This window comes from Rattus norvegicus, chromosome 13 (assembly GCF_036323735.1).
Source record: "Rattus norvegicus strain BN/NHsdMcwi chromosome 13, GRCr8, whole genome shotgun sequence".
NCBI lineage: Eukaryota > Metazoa > Chordata > Mammalia > Rodentia > Muridae > Rattus > Rattus norvegicus.
Window position 1 is genome coordinate 61,597,085 of NC_086031.1, and position 17,329 is coordinate 61,614,413.

The 17,329-nt window shown below is 36.4% G+C and overlaps 1 long non-coding RNA gene across 2 annotated transcripts in view; it reads right to left on the minus strand.

Moving 5' to 3' along the window:
* Positions 1-15,008: 15,008 nt before the first annotated feature.
* Positions 15,009-17,329, minus strand: part of LOC134481510 (uncharacterized) — a 102,848-nt gene continuing 100,527 nt past the window's right edge. Inside the window, exon 5 of one of the 2 annotated variants that reach the window (XR_010057058.1) lies at positions 15,009-15,063. This is a non-coding gene — a long non-coding RNA (uncharacterized LOC134481510). The remainder of the gene's footprint in view (positions 15,064-17,329) is intronic. The other variant, XR_010057059.1, reaches the window with a different exon arrangement.

Below are 17,329 nucleotides of genomic sequence, written 5' to 3' on the forward strand. Positions count from 1 at the left end.
CAATGATTTGGGTGGCTTTAGGGACTGCTTTTTTAAAAAAGGATTAAACCACTGATGACTTTAGCTTTTAACCTCAGTCATAAAATACAAGTACTCTTCTATATCCTTACAATTTAAATGCAAATAGTCTTTAAACAAAGCTAATCTTGAGGGCTTTGGGATAGTGAATGATAAATGGAAGGAGATCTTATAAAGTCTGAGAGTGTACAACTCTGATTTCTGTTTCACATCAATCATCTCCCCACATGGGTCAACAATTAAAATAGTTCAGTGCTTTGAGGAAGTTGGAGCAGGTAGGTTCATCATTCAGCTGCCCATGGCTCTACCCCAGGGAGAAGCCAGCTGATCCAAAGGGTAAATGTTAATTGAAAAATGTGTAAAGGAGACTGAAGATCCTCTAATTTTTTTATGTTTACTTACCTGCAGAGCAAAATCTAAGCTGTACCCAGAGAGCTTAATATTTTTTTTGTAATACAGTGCAAGCTCTTTTGGAATGAAAAAAATCAATTTGTTTCATTGCAAAATGATTGCCCTTTGTTGTGTTTATTTATGAATTTATTTATGAACATTTAAATAAGAAGAGACAATTTTAATTGGTATTTTCTTATCCTCTAAATATTTTTTGAGATATCAACAATGGTTAATTTTCAAAAGTAGGAGATATTGTGTGTTCTTTATCAAAGCTATCCACCTTTTTCGAGAAGTTGATTCCAGATCTGGAACAAAGAAAATATCCACTGAGGCTGGGATACTTTGTTGTTCCAACATAAAAAAAAAAACAAGCAAACAAAAACAAAAAAACAAAAAACAAAAAAAACTGTTCAAGGAAATTAAACAATATTCAGGACAAGAAAGTTATTTGCATGGGTCAAGGACCAGGTAAAGAATAGTGGTGATAATGTGATTTTATTCATACTGACATGAATCAGCTAATCAATCAATCCACCAGTCAATAAATAAGCAAGTAAATGAATAGAATTCTTTCATACAAAAGTTTAATCAATATGAGAAAGGCCACAGAATCAAAATGCATCAATATATGATATAACATTCAGGAGAAGACAGGATAAGGAAAATCAGATATTAATATTAAAAGAATAATTTTAGTTAGATTACTTTAATGTAGTCATCAAACTAATATTATCAGAATGAGATACCCTGAAATAATGCTTCCTATGATATATCATAATGAAAAATAATGATATTTTTAAATACTCTGACCAAAAGACATGCATTATTCAAACTGAGAACAAAGTCTAAACTGTGATCCACCTATACTCATCAAAGCTGTAATAGTCAAATCAAACAGGTGTACTATAATTTCATTAGTATATGGTTTCTTACATAGAAAGCTGGTGACATTTAAGTCTAAGACACGTAGACTTTTACTATTTTATGGGCATTATTATCTTTCCCTACCTTCTTTTCTCTGTGAATATCCAACGTGATACAGGGAATCAGTTAACAATCAAAAGATTGGAATGTATCTTGCTATAGATGTACTAGGACTTTATAGGGATTTGTTAAATCATTCTTGTACCTTTCATATTAGTTTGAGAGTATAAAAAATCTTGGAAAGTTATGATTGAGGATTTTATTACTCAGCTATATTGACAGAGATAAGAAATCAACTGCATCACAAACTCGAAAGCATTAGTTTATTACCACATTGCAAAGTATAAAAGTGAGAACACAATTGCTCTATAAAATAGACATACAAAATGCACATAAGCAATAGGGACTATATATTACAAACAATGGTATTTTGAATCTGCAAATAAAATTTTTAAGTAATTCATTTGTGAATTTAAGCCCTGAATTATACTAGCAAGTGACAATGGATACACAGAGGAATAATTCATATTGAAGCCTAATTTACTTAGTGATATTTTTTCTTTAGTTTACTTGTTGACATCATTATCCAATTGTACCAGGACATATTTACTACAATATAGAAAATGATCAAATATTGTTGTGGGTTCTTTAACATTTTGTAGGTATAGAAAGAAAATTAATAAGATTAACAAAATAACAGTCAAAGAGAGAGAGCATAAGGTAAACCCTGTACCACTAACTTGGACCATCCAAGTTCGATCCCTGGGATGAATATTTAGTTGTGAAAGTAGAGAACACCAACCATCTACTCTAATTTTTGTAGTTGGGAAGATTACAATGTACCTCCAACTACAGACCCTGTACTGTAGAACTCCTGAACTTATTTTCTTAGTTTTTCTCTTAGCATCTTATTAATCTACAATATTGCTCCTTTTGCCCCAAATCAACAACAGTTCCTCATCATGTGCCAATAGGATAGCCTCTGTAATATTTTTCCATGCTATCAACACCCCATGGTCACAATCTGTTGCTCATTTTGAAAGCAGATTGAATGGAATTTCTTGCTTAAATTACAGAAGTTTCTCTCAGAATTAACAGATAGACAATTCTCTCTCTCTCTCTCTCTCTCTCTCTCTCTCTCTCTCTCTCATTCTCTCTGTCTCTGTCTCCTTCTCCACCTGCTCCCCATTTCCACCTCTCTTACAACTAAAAAAGAGTAAAGACAAACTCTTGACTGGAATATCCTGTACTATATGAGAGAAAATCAACTCTACATTTAAAATTGACTGTACATTTATACATCATTGGGAACTGATATATATATATATATATATATATATATATATATATATATATATATATATATATATGTGTGTGTGTGTGCTTTGGTGCCCAGGTGTCAAATCAGGTGGTCTTGGATGTTTCAAATACAAGAGCAAGATGTCAAGCAAAGAATGTCAACCATTACACATTCTAATTCAAAACCGTGCCATCTGCAATCCTCATAGGTAAATAAACAGTGCTCTAGAAATTACGACTTTTCTTTCCTCAGCTACCACTGGAACCCAAGCAGCAGGGATGGATAAGATGGCGCTTCCTTTTGACTTTCTCTCTAAGTCCATCTTGTCCATTTCCATGCCACAAATTTCTGTGATTATGCCTCACATATCTGTGTGAACATTTTATTCCATGCCTTGTAAAGACATCCCACTGTTCTAGAGCACCCAGGCTGTGAATGCTCTAATATAAGAAATGGATGAAAATGAATACCCATGCCATATTAAAACACAAAGTGCCAAATCACACACACACACAAAAACTGAGTCCTCCATAGATCCATTAGAAAGTCGGGGCACTAACAAATATATTTCCACACACAATATAAAGAAATTACTGATTAAAAGACAGAGTTGTCCAAGACACAAAACAAGATGGGGAATAAGACTAGGAAGAAAGAAATTCAAATAGGCAAGAGTTAAATGGACAAATGTTGAAAGAAATGAAGTCAAAGGAGAGGTAGAAAAGGTACTCATTGTAATGGTAAATATAACAAAATGATGGAATATTAACAATAAAAAGTAATTTTATATTCTTTGTGTTTTGAAGTATTTCCAAAGATTACCTGAAAACAGGATCTGTAAGTTAATTAACCAGTTTAGAGTCAGAAGATTTAAAATGTAATATAGGCATATTTTGTTAGGTTGAAATATAGATTTAAATTTTTGGTCAAAGTTATATAAAAGGCTTTATATAGCTATATAACGTTATATAAAGACTGTGTGGGATTATAACATCCTCAAGGGCCAGTGAAATGGTTCCATGGGTAAGAGCTTGGGAATGACCTTACATCACTGTGTTGCAACATTATAATGATAATGAATTGATTTCCTAAAATAGTGAATAAGCTATCTAACTTCATTGATTTTATATATAAATAAAAATGATTTCACATGTAACATTAGATTCCAGGTCACATAATCATGTAGCTGTACTTTAAAATACAAGAAAAATAGTAAATTTGATCTTTCAAAACTAATTCTCTGGAAATTAGAGAATATGGGGGAACAATGTCCTGAATTCATACGTATTCTGACAAAAGTAGTATGCACAGTTAGTAAGGGTTATTCTATATGATTTACCGAATATTTAAAATGAGACCCTCCATTCATTTTGCAAGTTATTACAACTTATATAAACTTTGCATATTGTACCAGGAGGCTAACATTTGTAAGAAAAGCTGTAGAGCCATATTTGTCACCATGCACAAAGCTCAACTCCCAGTGTATGAAGGACCTCAACATAAAACCAGATACACTGAGGCTAATAGAAGAGAAAATGGGAAAGAGCCTTGAATTAATTGGCACAAGGGGAAATTTCCTAAACAAAACTCTAATGGCTCATGCTCTAAGATCAAGAATTTATAAATCAGACCTCTTGAAACTGAAAAAGCTTCTTTAGGGCAGAGGACATAGTGAATAAGACAAATCGGCAACCTAAAACTTGGGAAAAAAATTTTTACTTACCCCTCATCAGATAGAGGGCTAATATCCAAAATATATAAAGAACTCAAGAAATTAACCACCAAAAAAAACCCACAATATAAAAATGGGATATAGAACTAAATCAAGAATTCACAACAGAGGAATCTCGAATGGCTGAGAAGCACTTAAAGAAATATTCAAAGTCCTTAGCCATCAGAGAAATGCAAATCAAAACAACCCTGAGATTTCACCTTACAGCAGTCAGAATGGCTAAGATCAAAAGCTCAGGTGACAGCGCATATTGGTGAGGATGTGGAGAAAGAGAAATTGCCCTTCTGTTGCTGGTGGTTTTAGAAACTGGTACAGTCACTGTGGAAATCAATTTGGAGGTTCCTGCAAAAATTGGAAATGACCTACCTAAAGAAACAGAAATACCACTCTTCGGAATATAGCCAACCACAGGGGCACGTGTTCCACTATGTTCATTGGAACCTTATTTGTGATAGCCAGAAGCTAGAAACAACCCAGATGTCCCATGACAGAAAAATGGATACAGAAAATGTAGTTCATTTACACAATGGAATACTACGAAACTATTAAAAACTAGGACATCCTGAGTTTTGCACGCAAATAAATGGAACTAGAAAATATCATCCTGAATGAGGTGACTCAAACTCAAAAGGACATGCTTGGTATATACTCACTAATAAGTGGATATTAGCCAAAAAAGAAAAAAAGTGCAGAATACTTAAGATAAAGTCCACATTACTCAAAAAGTCAACAAGCTGAAGGGCCCAAGTGAGGACGCCTCAGTCCCACTTGGGAGGGAGAAGAAAGCAACTATAAGAGGAGAGAGGGGGACAGGGGAGGAAAAGGGCATGGGGATTGGGGGAGAGGGGAACGTGATCTAGTATTTGGGGGGTAGGGAGATGACTGAAGCCCTGTGGACCAACAGAAAGAATGGAAACAGGCAACCTTGAGAGGAAGGAGGTTGGGAGGACCCTCCAGAATGTACCAGAGACCTGGGAATGAGACACTCTTAAAGGGAGGGACCCTAGATGAAATGCCCTACACTGGGGAGAGGGAACTTACTGAAACCACCTCCAGTAGAACACAGGATATCAAGTGAGGGATAGGGTTGCTATCCATAGTCAAAATCCTGACCCATAATTCTTCCTGTCTGAAAGAAATGCAGAGATGGAAATGGAAAAGAAGTTCCAGCGACAGGTCCAAAGTAGGATCCAGCTCAAGGCTGACACTAAGGCTATGGGGTGTTAACAAAAAGGACCTATCATGACTGCCCTCCAAAAGACACAACAAGCAGTTGAAAGAGTCCAATGCAGATATTTGCACCCAACAAATGAACAGAAGCTGCTGACCCCTCCAGTTGAATTGGGGAAAAGCTGGAAGAAGCTGAGGAGGAGTGCAACCCTGTAGGAGGACCAGCACTCTCAATTAACCTAGACACCCTTGATCTCTCAGACACTAAATCACCAACTAGGCATCATACACCAGCTGAGATGAGACCCCAAACACAAATACGGTAGAAGACTCCTAGGTCTAAGTTCAGTCAAAGAAAATGCATCCCCCAGTGAACTAGACTGTTGGGGGGAGGGCGGCAATGGGGGGAGGGTTGGGAGGGGAACACCCATAAGGAAGGGGAGGGGGGAGGGGGATGTTTGCCCGGAAACCAAAGAATTATTATTAAGTATTAAATAAATTAAAAAAAAAGAAAATGCATCAATCGCTCAAGAGATGCAGGCCCCAGGGAGTTTAGAGGTCTGGTTGGGTGGGTGGGGTGGGGACATGGGGTACAGAGAGGACATATGTGTTGTGGAGCAGTCATGGGGTGGACCGGGAGGAATAAATTCTTGAGTGTAAAAATAAATAAATAAATAAATAAATAAATAAATAAATAAATAAATAGGAAAAATCCAACCTTACCAAATTCATTGAGTCTTTTCTTTTGTATGTAAGACTGTGAGCAATTATATATGAAATACTAAAGTTTACAAACTAGTCAGGGAGATTACTATGTACACCTGAAATACTCTAAGACATTGAGGAACACTAGGTTCCATGAGGAACTATAACAGAAAACTCTCAGATACAAAGAAAGCTCATAGAAAGACTGATGAATTTACAACACTTTCCTTTTGTAATAAGAGAACACATACAGTGGTTAAGCTGAAAAGAGGTCCATCCATTAGGTCTAACTTAATATATTTGAGAAATTTCTGTCTGCTTTCTAATTTTGTGTCAGATTTATTACTTAAAATGAATAGCAAATAAGGTGTGTAACCAACAGAACACTTGCTAAGATAGTATGTATCATGTCATGGGTCCAGTCCATAACAATAATACAAATATAAACACCCACACACACACACACACACATACACACACCCGGTGGGGGGGTGGGAGAGTGGGAGGGAGGGAGGGAGGGAGGGAAAGAGAGAGAGAGAGAGAGAGAGAGAGAGAGAGAGAGAATGAATTATATTTTGTTTCAGGACATACTGAATTTTTATATCTGCCTTTTAAAAATGAGGGTTAGTTTTATCTTTTATTTATCACTGATGCTTTATACTTATTAATATAAAGACATTATATAGTATATATTAATGTAAATTATATAATGTACCTTAAACAAATAAATAATGTACATAATTATAGGTAGCTGGTTAATTTAATCAATGTTTCCAAATATTAACTATATATCTTAATGCCATGTTATTCTTTTGTGTTTCATGATCAACTATAAAACTTGTACTTTTATTTCTCGCTAAATATTAGTAAGCACAACTTAAACGCTAGAGCTGTGTTTTTATAACAGTGAACAAAACAGACACATTCCTGAGAGTATAACACCTCAGTATTAGTAGGTTAGTAGGATGAATACTGGGTTTAGGTGCTATTCCAAACAGTTCCTAAGTGTTACAGGAAAAAGAGTAGAGAAGATGAAAACAAGAAAAAGGATGATGTTAAAATTTAAGTAAAAGTTCCAAGATATGGTGTAATGAGGAAACAAAGTAATTTCAACTGATAATAGAGATTTAGAGGGAGATGTCTTTACAAATATTGAGTATGGGGTATTCCAGAAAGACGATTACCCATTGCAATGTCCTGGAACAGAAATATGAACAGTGTTTTAAACAAAAAGCAAGACGTTACTAAAACTGGATATGAACACAAATATGAAAAGGAATATAAAATATCTTAGGACTTTTTTTACTATAATAAATGTAATGCAGAAGTTTTCAATCTTTCCAATGCTGCCACCCCTTAATACAGTTCCTTATGTTTGGGTGACCCCAACCATTAAATTAATTTTGTTGCTATTTCATAACTGCAACTTTGTTACCATGATGAATTGAAATGTAAATATCTGATATCCATCACATCTGATATGCGATTGCTGAAGGGGCTGCAGTCCGCAGGATGAGAACTGAGACAATGCTTGGAACTGGGATGCACCAGAGATAGTAGTTGAGAGACTTTAGGAGAAAATTAGGCAACGATAATGAGAAAATGTAAAGCTATGTGTGTGTGTGTGTAAATATAGAATCAAGGTATTTTCATCCTAAGACTGGCTATGAGAATGAAAGGAGAAAGAGTTAAAAATCTTAATAAGCACACAGATGAAAGCAGCATCTTTGACTAGAGGAAAAAACAATTCACATGTGGGAATGATCTGCACAACAACTTCTGTTAACTCTGACCTGTGCGCTGCAGTTCAGTATTATGCATGGAGAGTTTGCATTTTAAAATCTGAGATAGGTTTACAATTTATGAATTTCCATGTGCATGTGTGTTCTAAAGGCTGAAAATTATATAGTACTAATAGAAGACTTCAAAGAGGTGAGATTGAACCATAATTATGCAGTTTTGAATGTTCTAACACTAAAGAGTTAAAACAGAACAGAGGTGAATGAATCATATAGACAAGAATAGATAAAAATTAAGTGCCCTACCTTGAATATTAAGTTATGAAAGTATATTAAAGTGAAAAATGTAAGCTTCCTGCCCAGTGCTCTAGACATGTCAGATACAAAGATGACTGAATGTTGCCCTTTGAATTTAGCAATGAGACTTTGTTGGAAAATATGAAAAGAACGTTTTTAGAAGGTATTTTGGGGCTGATATTCACTTATCATTGAGTACATACCATGTGTGTTCTTTTGTGACTGGGTGACCTCACTCAGGATCTTTTCTAATTCCATTTATTTGCCTAAGAATTTCATGAAGTCATTGTTTTTAAAAGCTGAGTAATACTCCATTGTGTAAATGTACCACATTGTCTGAATCCATTCCTCCATTGAAGGACATTAGCCCCAAAGTTCAGAATATTCAAGATTCAATTCACAGACCATATGAAGCTCAAGTATAAGGAAGACCAAAGCATAGATGCTTCAGTCCCTCTAAGAGGGGAACAAAATACTCAAGGGAGGAAATACGGAGACAAAGTGTGGAGCAGAGACTGAAGGAAAGGCCATTCAGAGACTGCCTCATCTGGAGATCAATCCCATATACAGACACCAAACCTAGACAGTACTGGAGATGCCAAGGAGTACTTGCTGTCAGGATCCTGATACAGCTGTCTCCTGAGAGACTTTGCCCAAGACTGACAAATACAGAGGCGGATGCTCACAGCCATCCATTGAACTGAGATCAGGGTTCCCGATGGAGGAGTTAGAGAAAGGACTGAAGGAAGCTGAGGGGCTTTCCAACCCATAGGAAGAACAATATCAACCAAACGTGGGTTGCTGTCCATATGCAGGTGAGAGCAGGTACAAGATAAGACAGGAGCCTGTGACTGGGCTGTGGAAAGGAAGGCAGGCTGAGAATTTTACAGACAGGACAGAAAGACCGAAAGGTGGAGGAGGAATAAAGATGGAGGAAGAGATTTCGCATGGCTTTAAATAGCTTTGAATATCTTATAAGGGATGGATAATTACACAACAATTTATCTTATCTAGTTGGGCTGTCTATATTAATATCAATATCAATTATCACTGAGTTCGTTGTGTGGCTGTTTTGTGGGGTGAGAATTTACTGATATAAATCTAACTGATAAATAAGAGCCTCTAGAGTTTTGATTTTACTGGGTTGGGTTACTGGGATTTGCGCCAGCAAACTACAGATGGCTGCAAACGTGAGCAGGATCTGGCACAAGAGAACCTTAAGATGAGTGGTTACTACATGGGGCTTGCCATGGAAGCGGCGAAGCTGGCACTGGTGTGGGATGGTGCATTATTGATATTTATCGCGACAACCAACCAGACCTCTCAGAGCTCTCAGGGACTAAACCGCCACCCAAAGAGTTGCATATGAGGGGACCCAGGGCTCCAGCCGCATATGTAACAGAGGATGGCCTAGTCAGGCATCAATGGGAGGAGTAGCCCTTGATTCTGTGAAGGCTGAATGCCCAATGTAGGGAAGTGCCAGTGCAGGAAGGCGGGAGTGGGTAGGTGGGGGGAGGACACTCATAGAAGCACGGAGAGGGAGGATGGGAAACCAGAAGGGAAACCAGGACAGACGCTGAATATAGATCTATCCTGTGAGACCCAGCTAGAGCATGTCAAATACAGAGGCGAATGCTAGCAGCATTCACAGTGGTTACTGAACTGAGAACGGGACCCCGGTGGAAGAATTAGAGAAAAAACTGAAGGAACTGAAGGTGTTTGGAACCTCATAAGAACAACAATGCCAACCAACCAGAGCTTCCAGGGACTAAACCACCATCCAAAGACTATACATGGACTGACCCATGGCTCCAACTGCATATATAGCAGAGGATGGCCTTGTTGGGCACCAGTGGAAGGAGAAACCCTTGGTCCTACCAAGGTTGGACCCCCAGTGCAAGGGAATGCCAGGGGGCTCAGTAAGGGGGCTGGATGGGGAGTAGAACACCCTTATAGAAGAATTGGAGGGGGAGGGGATAGGGGGCTTATGGACAGGAAACCAGGAAAGGGTAATGTAAATAAAGAAACATATCCAATAAAAAACATTTGAATTGTAAATAGGTAAATTATCCAATAATAAAAAGAAGATATTCTTGTACCAGATTATAAACCTACCATCGCCTATACAAAGTATAGAATAAATATAACATGCTCTAGGAGAGGTTTTCAGCACCTGTAGGAAGACATTGTATATTGGTGGATGGGTTACAGACTGGTGGATTTGGAGAGTGTTTTATTGTTTAATTTTTCTTAGTGAAGGAAATCAACATAAGAAAACAGAAATGGATGAATCCTTATTCTGATCAACATTGCTTATGATTTTATTATATTTTCCCTATTATTGTTTATATATTTTTTCATGGCAATGTCGGGAAGTCTATGTGTACTTAGATTTAGTGATGCTTAATGAAAATGAGCATTGAGACACTGGAGAGCTGGCGCAGAGGTTGTGAGAACTGGCTATTCTTTCAGAGGTCCTGAGTTAGATTCCTTGTAGTAACATGGCAGCTTGCAGTTATCTATGAGGAGATCTGATGCCTTTTTCAGATGTGCAGTCATGCACACAAAGCACTCATATACATAAAATAGAGTAAAATATTTATTAAAATGAGCACCAATTCTTTTGAGAGACTACTGAATTGAGCTGTACTTCATGTTGCATGCACACCATCCCTTATTAAATTATTTAATATTTGTAAGACCATGTCTTATTAAATTATTTATCTATTTGTAAGACCATGAGGTAATTAAAATATAATAATATAGAAATGTCTATGTAATACTCAGAAACAAATAAATAAAAGACTATGTAACCATAAGGAGACTATGAAGAGGTGTATATCTGTTTCTATGTATGTGTATGCACACCTGTGAAGGTATGGTTACAATTGAAGTTTTCATAGATACAAAAGAAAAATGGAAATCGTTTAAGCATCCCTATGATTATTACAGACAACAATGACAAAGAAAACAGCCCTGACTTTCATTGCTCTTTACAAACAAGGTGGTTCAAAGAGATGTGTGAGCTTTTTCAGTCTTCATGAGAATTCTGTGAGATTGATATACTTTTCATTTCTTTAGAGATAAAAAAGCACGTTTAGAAATGTACTTGTCCAACTGCAAACAGCAAGTAGGCAGATGAACTGGAACCCAGAGCACACAGTGAATGCGAGCCTATAATTCACTTTTGTTTAGGACACAGCTCAAATAAAACAATACCACAAGAATGCACAATAGCGTTGTTTTTCAATGAAACATTTGGAATATCAAAGGTTCTTCTAAAAGACTCATTTTAACGGAAATGACCTTTGTGCTTAAGCAGGGATGGAGGTTTGGGAATCCTAGTCAGCGATGCAGAAGATTGATGACAATGCCAGTTCATAAGGAACTGTTCACTAGCAAAACATTTAATAAGGTGTTTCTCCTTGACTGTTATGATGGTATCGGTACCTATGGGAAAAGATTGATGTGAAAAGAGTGTTATTCTCTTAACTCCTTCAATAAGAACTTTCAGAAGATACCTCTCTCCTACCTGAAGGAGAAAAATATGTTATTGCCCTATAAGTGTGAAAGACCTTTAAACAATGTACATTTGAATTATAATACCATTCTCCTCTCTCTCTCTCTCTCTCTCTCTCTCTCTCTCTCTCTCTGTGTGTGTGTGTGTGTGTGTGTGTGTGTGTGTGTGTGTGTGTGTGTGTGTGTGTGTTTTAGGGGAAGGGGTTTAAAGACCAGGTATTTCTGTGTAGCCCTGTCTACTCCCGCTTTCTGGAACTCTGTAAGTCAGCCTGGTCGTACCTGAGACACTGGCCTCCTCTGCCCCCCAAGTGCTAAAATTGAAGGCATGAACTACTTTTGTCTTCCTAAAATACCATTTTCAAATAAGTAATTTTTTTTGTACTTTTCCATACTATTTTTTAATGATAACATTATTTGATTCCTAAGGTGGGTTTCTAGGTTCGAACTTTCACTAATTTTGTTTACAGATGAGGAAACAAGAGCTTAGGGTTCTAGCAAAGTAACGGAAGCAATAAGCTGAGCTGTCATCAAAGCTGTTTATCATCTGTTTTGGAGCAGAGTATACACATCTGACAGGCCTGCAATTTTTCTACAACTGCTGACCCTTACATTTGATTCTCAGAATGTTGTATTCATCTCAGTATTTCAGTTTTTTTCATCCTTTCTAGAAGAGTCTGTTTACATAGTAAGTCCTGTTTTATTTGTTGGTTGTGTTTAGTAAATTTATTAACATGCAAAAGGATGACTATTAATAGCTTCAAATTCTCTTTGAATTTTGGAACAATTTGTCCTTGTATTTATGCTTCCAATTAAGACTTTGTTTTCTGTTCATTGCATAAGCAAAATGTTATCTGCTTTATGTTTTCTGACTGGTGTCAAATACTCAATCACTTTAAAAGTAGGGGTTAAAAGAGAAATAATCCTTCTAAAATAGCCATATTCTTTCCTATAATACATACACATATGTGATATTCTAAATAAAATCACATAATGGGAAGACACAGAGCCCAAGTTGTATATCTCTTGTCACCAAATGAAGACTCAGGTACCAAGAATGGGTTAGATCTAAATGACTTTTTGGATAAAGATGTTTGATAAGAACCCACAAGTGACCTAGCCTGTTTCCAAGGCTATTGGTGGCTCTTGACAAACTGATAGTAAGGCAAGATTGCTGTAGATAATACTTCACTCATGGAACACAGAGAAGTAGATCTGGTGCCAACCCATGTCCTTCATACCTATATTCATAGTACTCTAAGTTACACAGCATAAAACCTACCCAGCTACAAAGTGGCCTCCTTGCTATAAATGTATAATAGGGCCACACAACTTGTAAAACTAACCAATATTTGATTTGAGTTAACTTCATGGGATTGAACTCAGACCCAATGTTCAATGGGTGGCCAAGAATTTGAGATTAGGTGAGTCAGGTACCTGGGGGAAAACCAGAGTTGAGCTGGTGCATACATGACCTCATTGAAACTAAGGCAGGATGCTTAGGTCTGCACAACTCTGCAAAGGTGGGGTCTTCGAGATGAAAGCAGAGGATACAAGCCCCTAACCATAACTCAGAAGTGTTTTTTTTAATTGGTAGTTGCTTGCAAATAAAAGATAAGTTCAGGAAAACTGAGTCTCACTCAGAGAAAACAAACTAATGTTAAGGGTAGGCCATATGTCTAGGTGTGGATAGCCAATAAAAACATCAAATTCAATGGCTTTTCTCAAATTTCTTGTTTCATAATCAAGTGTGAAGAAAGAAAGGAAGGAGGGAGGGAGGGAGGAAAAGACAAGTTATTAAAAAAGAAAAAGCAAAAGGACCCGAAATGAACATGACTGTTCCTAGGTATGGTAGAGGAAAAAGCGTATTATAGATATGTGGGAGAGCATAGAGACAGGTAGGAACCTCAGGGAATGTCCAGAGTGTTCATGACCCGGAACAGGGTCATTTCCAGGAAGAGGAGGGGAAGGGAGAAGGGTGAGCGCAGAATTAGAGGCAGTAGCCCAGGTACAAAACAAAACAAAACAAAAAACAAAAAAGGTACCAAAAATCTTTGGATTACATAGGGAAGGAAAAGTTCAGGGTAAAGGAGAGGGTATGCTAAACATACCTTTTAACAAGTAGGGGATGAGGAATGCTGGTAGACCCTGGCAGCCAGGTAGGCTTTGATATGTTAACTAGGAACTTGAGCCATTTGTTCCAGGTTTGAAACCTAACAATAATGATGTTGTTTGTTTGCTTTTTCTTTATTTTTGTTTTCTACATTACAGGGTCTATGCTTGTGTATTATAGTTTCCAAGATTCCAGTTTGGGGTTTCCTGAGTGTGTGACCTATATGTGTATCTTATGCTGTTTTGGCTAACTTTTGGTTGATTGATTGGTTGTTTTGACATATTGCAAATCATTTGGTTTTGACTTTTCTAATTTTATTTTATCATTGTTCCTTAGCTGCCTGTTTGTCTTCTACAAGGAGGCAGAATGTGTGTCAGGCCAGATGGACGAGGAGGTGGGGAAGAACTGAGAAGAGTGAGGAGTGGGAAATGTATTGTTAGAAAAAGTCTATTTTCAATAATGGAAAAGGAATAAAAGAAAATCACCATGATGCTAACTATGTATTTCTTTCCAAATCAGCCCCAATCGGAATATGATAGAGGTCCAAATGAAGAGACAAGAAACAAAAAAATGTTTTCCAAGATTCCCTCCTTTATACAAACTGAGTTATATTGTTTTTAAAACAAAATCTTAAGTGTTTGATTTACCAAATGAAAACTTAGGAGCCAGACCTTGTGGTAAAAGCCTACTATCTCAGAAGGGCAGAGAAAGCACCCAGCTGACCCTCCTACTCCACTAATATCCCAAACAGAAAAAGCTTTTTCCTTACTGTTTTAAATACCTTTTCAGCTCAAAGACACTCCTTTCTCTTTCCTGCATTTTTTTTATCTTCACCCCCTGTCAACTGGTTGCTTGCTCTACCTCGTAACCTATTTATTGTGCTCTTGCTTACAGAGGACTCTTGGGCTAAAGAGATGTGCTAGGGCTAAGCCATACCACAAACAAGAAACAGGCTTTTCCAGACTTTTCACAATCTGCAATCACATATCCTGCAACATTTCCCCATTTTTGTCTAAGGTTCAAAATGTGATCAATTATCCTGCAATAGATTCAGATATTGTTATAATAAAATAATGAGATTAAAAGCAAAAAAAGAATTACCTTGAGTAGCAGAGAATTGACATATGGGAAGGGCTAGCCTGGGGAGGGGAAACACCTGGTCAGAAGAGAAGAGGGGGAGATATGGGAGGGGGTGATCAGGACGGGCACAGTGAATGGGATGTAGAGTGACTATGTATGTATTTTTTAAATTTTAAAATTAATTTTTTAATTAAAAAAATAGTGGCATTCCTTTACAATTAGAAGATGATTGACAATCATAGAGCATAGTGCACTCTCTATATTTCTATTTTAATTTGTTCTATTTTTCATATGCTTAGACAGTATTCTAAGCTTTCTCATTTCATTGAGCCATGCAAACAAATTATATTTCCAGCCTTGAGTTGCTCTCTGAGGAGATAGAACACTTTTACTTGGCAAGGTAATTATTTTGGAGAAACTAATGTTTTAGCCCATCATATTCCACAATAAAGAATGATCTGGTATTGGAGGATTGATTAGCTATCATTTGTTGCTTCATTTGGGACTGTCTGAATATGACAAATAAAATCAATCAAGCAAAAATGCGGATGAAATATTTGTATCTACCTTTAATATATGTGCCTGGTGCTAATATAAACACTGACAAGAGTCTAGGGCTAAGGCTGCTGTTTACCACTCCCTCAGTAACTATTGGTATTAATAGCGATGTGGAAACTGAGAAGCTTTATGACTAAAATGTCTGATAATCCAAATGTTTTTAGTATTTCCCTTAACATACTACAGGTTCCTTTAATTTTGCTAAAAGAGAAGATGAAATAATAAAATTAAACGAGAGACTGAAAAAGAGATCCAAAGCCTTTGCTGTAAGAAATCTGTACATTCATACAAAAGTGAGTCACATTTTGTCAGAAAGGTTTTCATATCGAAAAGATCAGAAGCCTCACCAAGCCCACACAATTTTTTTTAAAACTGATACCGTTTGCCAAAATATCCTTACAATCAAATAAAAGACCACACCAGGGTTACTTTTCAATTCTATTTTTGTGACATTTTAATATAGACATTCCTTCAGATAATACATGAGTCTCCCACTATGATATCAGAAGTGCTGACTGAAAAAGATATTTAAATTCAGAACACAGACAATGAAAAATCCCATTAATATCTTATACAGACACATGCGGGATGTCTTTAGAGGATCAGAAGTTTTATGTAAAGACTGGTTCCCTGAGAAGACATTCATGTCATCAAAAACAGAACTTCAGTGATAATTTAGGTCATTGCCAAAGCATGAGTTCTTCTCAACTGTTTAAGTTCATGACATAAATAAGAACACTGCAGGCTGAGGGACCCAGTTTTAGCATGATACGTGTATGTCCCTAGCATAAATTCCGGGCACTATTCCAAAAAATTAATGAAAGATTCAAAATTACTCTTAAAATTTTAAAAGTAGAACATAGTCAATTGCAGAAAATAAGGAAACTGTCCAATCTGAATTAGAACACTGCTCCAAAAATTCAGGTAAAATTTTTGTAACAACAAAATTAAAGGCCCCGCTTCTGTGTAGTCCTGTTAAAGAAGATTATTTGCTTAGGTCTGTTAAGTCAAGTTAGACCCTGGGAAGTCCTTAAAGGTTCCAGGAGAGGATCAAGTCACAAAATTATGCTCTGAGTTCTGCACATGCCCCTTAGCACAATCCAGGTTCCCTTTTTAAATAATAAGTTTGTTTTAAAATTAGAGTATTAGAAGATACTTTATGATATACCTTCATTTATTCAGTCATTTAACAAATGTTTAAATATGTGACATTATTTAATTATATAAACAATCACAGTGTGTTTATTCCTTGTAAATAAATGCAATATTTAGTTAAGTAAGTTCATCAAGTTTTGCATTGATTTGCTTTTCTTTTGTTTGAAATTTCAGTGTTGACTTTGAATGACAAAATCAAATTATGAATTTTAAATTGTGCAGGATTAATTTGGTTTTCTCAGAGTGGTCCAATGTGTACATACATCTATATTTGATCTCATTTCTTTATTCTAATGATAATTGACAACCTACAACAGTTTTAACCAGACTTATATAATAGTTCATTCTATTTTCTACCTGAAATTATCTCTTCTTCCTAAATACTTTGACACCCCCAATTTTATTCTTTTCTTTGTTTCATTGTTTCTTCTTTCTTTATTTGTTCCTTTGTTTCTTTGTGTGTGTGTGTGTGTGTTATATGTACATTGATATGAGTGTGTAAATCAGAGTACATTATTCACCTTTGTAAATTTAAAGGCCACAGCTTAATGAAAATCATCTTCATTATTCATTCTCCACTTGATATCTATCTATCCATCCATCCATCCATCCATCCATCCATCTATCTA